The sequence below is a fragment of the Babylonia areolata genome, chromosome 19 (genome assembly GCF_041734735.1).
Source record: "Babylonia areolata isolate BAREFJ2019XMU chromosome 19, ASM4173473v1, whole genome shotgun sequence".
NCBI lineage: Eukaryota > Metazoa > Mollusca > Gastropoda > Neogastropoda > Buccinidae > Babylonia > Babylonia areolata.
The window spans coordinates 62,045,031-62,050,030 of record NC_134894.1 but is presented as its reverse complement, the minus strand read 5'-3'; the positions used below and the strand labels follow the sequence as shown (position 1 = coordinate 62,050,030).

At 47.2% G+C, this 5,000-nt stretch overlaps 1 protein-coding gene across 1 annotated transcript in view; it reads right to left on the bottom strand.

Annotated features, from left to right (window-relative positions):
* LOC143294233 (secretin receptor-like) overlaps positions 1–5,000 on the bottom strand; it is a 132,395-nt gene that overhangs the window by 19,832 nt on the left and 107,563 nt on the right. The window lies entirely within an intron of this gene.

The window sequence follows — 5,000 nt, the reverse complement described above, 5'->3', positions numbered from 1 at the left end:
GCGACGCAACCCTTCTGTTGTCGTGGGGTCTTGTACCTGCGTATGCCGGCTGTACACGGGACCTCGGTTAATTAATCGTCTTGTCCGAACCACTAGCACCCAGAATGTCGCTCAAAAAGAGTCAAAGAAATTTAATCCTTTTGCCCCTTTTGGGGTGTGGAGGATACAATAACAATACATACTCATTGAATCACAATTTCAGTCCAACGATGTCTCCGAAACACGCAAAAACACACACCCACGCACGCACGCACGCACACACACACACACACATGCACTAATGATAATGATTTGCAACAAAACAAATTAAACTTAAACATGCTGACAAGTATGTTTTAGACGTAACAAAAGTTGCACACTCTTTCCAAGTTTTATGAATTTACTTAGATTTAAGTTGTGTTTTCTTCCTAGCACTGAATACATTGCATAAACCGAACATTGATATAATTATGTGATTTATATTTATGTTGTGGGATCAGTTTATTTCGAATTACAGTATTTTGGGGACATTCCAAACCAAAACGAAATTCATCTCCAGCAGTACCCATATTACATTCCTTGCAAATTCTGTTTTCCCTAGCCACGACTCTTAACTCTCAAGAGAATAACGTACCATGGACTAAAAATGACACGTTAACACAGACACACAGACACACAACACACACACACGCCCCCCTCACTCCCCCCCCCCCCCCCCCCCCCCGCCCCCCTCACACACACACCCTACCCCTCGCTTCGAACGGCTGTGTATGTTGCGGGCTTTAATGCATTTAATCGATGGGAGCCCCCGTGGAGGCCGCTACCAAGGGGCGTCACTGGCGCTGAGGGAATGACAGGGTTAAATCCCCTGCCTTGCCTGTCACTTCCTTGTCCATGCGGACGGCTTCCGAAACTTTGCAGGGTCTGCCACACCCTTATGTCAGTCTGTGGGTCTGTGACAGGCTGGAGCGAGGGAGGTGTGTGTGTGTGTGTGTGTGTGTGTGTGTGTGTGTGTGTGTGTGTGTGTCGCGTATATGAACGCGTGCACTGACAAGTGAAGCAGAATCGAGAAGCCATTCACACACACACACACACACACACACACACACACACACACACACACATACGCACACACGCACGCATGCACACATACACACACACACAGATAGAGAGAGAGGGTGGGAGAGAGAGAGGGGGGAGAGGGAGGGAGGGAGAGAAGGAGAGAGAGAGACAGAGAGAGAGGAAGAGGGAGGGAAAGAGAGGGAAAGAGAGAGGGAGAGAGAGAGAAGGAGATAGAGAGGGAGGGAGAGAGAGAGGGGGAGGCATGGAGAGAGAGGGGGGAGAGAGTGAGAGGGAGAGAGATAGGGAGAGAGAGGAAGAGAGAGGGAAAGAGAGGGAAAGAGAGAGGGAGAGAGAGAGAAGGAGAGAGGGAGGGAGAGAGAGAGAGAGGGGAGAGAGGGAGAAAAAAAGAGAGAGAGTGTGAGAGAGAGAGAGGGGGGGGAGATAGGGAGATGGAGAGAGGGAGAGAGAGAGAAGGAGAGAGGGAGAGAGAGAGAGAGGGAGAGAGAGAGAGAGAGGGAAAGAGAGAGGAGAGAGAGAGAGAGAAGGGGGGGGGGGGAGGGAAAACAAAATATCATGCTGTGTGTCAATGCAATGAATAGAACTGGGACGCTGTTTCAGAATACACAAGGCCTTGTTTTTTTGTTATTTGTTCTTTTGGTGTTTTTTGGTGTTTTTTTTCAGCTTTGCTTACCTTTTTCTATTCACAGTTCTCTTCCCACGTCACGCCCTGTTTCGCTTCACCGCTATCAACGACCATCCCCCCTATAGTTAACTGTGTCTGTTGTCATACATGGGGGTGGTAACTATCACGGTTTTTTCCCCCCCCGTCGTCTTTTTTGTTATTGCACAGCCACATGTCATTTGAGAGAGAGAGAGAGAGAGAGAGAGAGAGAGAGAGAGAGAGAGAGAGAGAGAGAGAGAAAGAGAAAAGCAAGCAAAAAACAAGTAAATCAACCACCATGGACCATTGGAGTACAGTGACCTCGTTTTGAAAGTCACGTGGGCTGCTTGGGTGGTGGTGGTGGTAGTGGTAGTTGTTATGGTGGTGGTAGTGGTAGTTATGGCGGCGGTGGTGGTTGCTGTTGTGGTGGTGGTGGTGGTGGTGGTGGTGGTAGCGGTTGCGGTGGTGGTGGTGGTGGTGGTTGTGGTGGTGGTGGTGGTGGTGGTGGTGGTAGCGGTTGCGGTGGTGGTGGTGGTGGTGGTGATGGTGGTGGTGGTGGTGGTGATGGTGGTGGTTGTATTCGTATTTCTCTTTTTTTTTATCACAACAGATGTCTCTGTCTGAAATTCGGGCTGCTCTCCCCAGGGAGAGCGCGTCGCTACACTACAGTTCCACCCATTCTTTTGGTATTTTTTCCTGCGTTCAGTTTTATTTGTTTTTCCTATCGAAGTGGATCTTTCTACAGAATTTTGACAGGAACAACCCTTTCGTTGCCTTGAGTTCCTTTACGTGCGCTAAGTGCATGCTGCACACGGGACCTCGGTTTATCGTCTCATCCGAATGACTAGCGTCCAGACCACCACTCAAAGTCTAGTGGAGGGGGAGAAAATATCGTCTGCTGAGCCGTGATTCGAACCAGCGTGCTCAGATTCTCTCGCTTCCTAGGCGGTCGCGTTACCTCTAGGCCATCACTCCATTTGTGTAGCTGTGGTGGTGGTGGTGATGGTGGTGGTGGTAGTTGTGGTGGTGGTGGTAGTTGTAATGGTGGCGTTCGTGGTGTTGGTGGTATTGGTGTTATTAGTGGCGTGTGTGTGTGTGTGTGTGTGTGTGTGTGTGTGTGTGTGTGTGTGTGTGTGTGTGTGTGTGTGTGTGTGTGTGTGTGTGTGTGTGTGTGTGTGTGTGTGTGTGTGTGTGTGTGTGTTACTTTCTGGAAAAGTTGATCATGGCGTGTGAGTACGTGTTTGTGTGCCATTTTTACTTAAACGTGCTTCCACAAGTATCGATATTGAACATGTGTGTGTGTGTGTGTGTGTGTGTGTGTGTGTGTGTGTGTGTGTGTGTGGTGTGTGTGTGTGTGTGTGTGTGTGTGTGTGTGTGTGGTGTGTGTGTGTGTGTGTGTGTGGTGTGTGTGTGTGTGTGTGTGTGTGTGTGTGTGTGTGTGTGTGGTGTGTGTGGTGTGCGTGTGTGAGTGCGTGCGTATATGCCCCTTTTCGCCTTGACGTCTTTCAGCTAAAAGCAAAATTGAGCAGGATGTGTGTGCGTGTGTGTGCTTTTCTTTAAAAAAATTTTTTTTAGCCCCTTTAACGCCTGACCACTAAAACCTATATCTAAACATGTTTGTGTGCATGATGTGTGTGTCTATGTGTTTGTGTAGGCGTGCCGTGTGTGTGTGTACGCGTGTGCGCACGTGCTTATCATATGTACCTGTGTGTGTGTGTGTGTGTGTGTGTGTGTGTGTGTGTGTGTGTGTGTGTGCGCTTGAGGAGGAATATTTGCGCAACGAGTGAGGTAGGGAAGAGAGCAAGCCGCGGATATAGTTACTATTTTATGTCACGGCAGATGAATGATTTAGTTTCAACCTTTCAGTTTGTTTTCATGTCGGTGTACAGGTGTGGAGATGTTCGAATATGCAGCTCACCACGTCAGCTTAGAAGAAGAAGAAGAAGAAGAAGAAGAAGAAGAAGAGAGAGAAGGAGAAGGAGAGAGAGAGGGAGAAGAAGAAGAGAGAGAAGGAGAAGGAGAGAGAGAGAGAGAGAGAGAGAGAGGAGAGAGAGAGATAGTGATTGGAAGAGAGAGAGAAAGAGAGAGAGGAGAGAGAGAGAGGAGAGAGAGAGAGAGAGAGAGAGAGAGAGAGAGAGAGAGAGCAGGGCATCGTGACCAATAACACTGCACACTCACTTCATCTGTTTCCATTTATGCTCTCGCCTTTTGATACTCCACAATTTTCCTCGATTTCCTTTCGAGTTTAAATTTCCAGTGTTTTTCGTGGTCATTGCACAGTTGTGTGATATAACAATGTCTTTTTGTTTGCGTTTGATTTTGTTTCGTTTTTTTTGTAAAAGGCAAACAAAATCACGATTCCTTGCTTTCATCACAGAACTAAGTCTTTCCTTGCTGACGTATTTCTCACCATTATCTCTGTCTTTTTCTACCTCTCTACCTGTCGTTGTCTCTCTGTCTTTCTGACATACGCATACTGCAGAGTGCGCATGACAAAACGGAAGCGGAAATGAACTGGAACTGGACACCGTATAAGCTAAGGTTCTCCGTTTTGTCTGTTTGGCTGTGTGTGTGTGTGTGTGTGTGTGTGTGTGTGTGTGTGTGTGTGTGTCTGTTTGTTTCTGTTTGTCTGTCTAAGTGTCTGTCGGCGTTTCTATCTGCTTTTTTCCGTGTGTGTGTGGGTGGGGGCGTGGGGGTGTGTGTGCGTGTGTGTGTGTGGGTGCTTGCGTGCGTGCGTGCGTGCGGGTGTGTGTATGTTATTTGAACGTATAATCAGAAACAGAAAGGAAGGAAACTGAAACAACGAATCTTTTCATTTCTGTCGTTGGATTAATCAACAAAGTATGATAAAGAGGTGGGTTTTTTTTTTCTTCTCCAATTTAACAAATATACAGATTACCCGTCACATCCACATGCAATGCATATTGACTATTGTTCTTTTGATACATAAAGAAAAATAAAAGAGAGAAACAATACGAAAAAGAAAAGAAAGAGGGACAGACAGAGCGTTGGACAATGCCACGTGTGATTATCTATCTATCTATCTATCTATATATGATAGTCAGTCGTGTCCGACTATGACCATCAGAACAGCAGAGGAGGCAACTGCTGTTCCGACTATTTGGGCTAGAATTTGGTTATAGTGGAGAGTGTCTTGTCCAAGTTACATCCCCACTCTCTCGGCCAAGAGGGTTTTAGGACAGTCGGCGTTGGGGTGGTTCCCAAAGGCCAACTAGCCCACAATGCTGTAGCACTAAGAGCCAGTGCAATTTTGCCTCCTAGTTTGAGAGTCATAGTC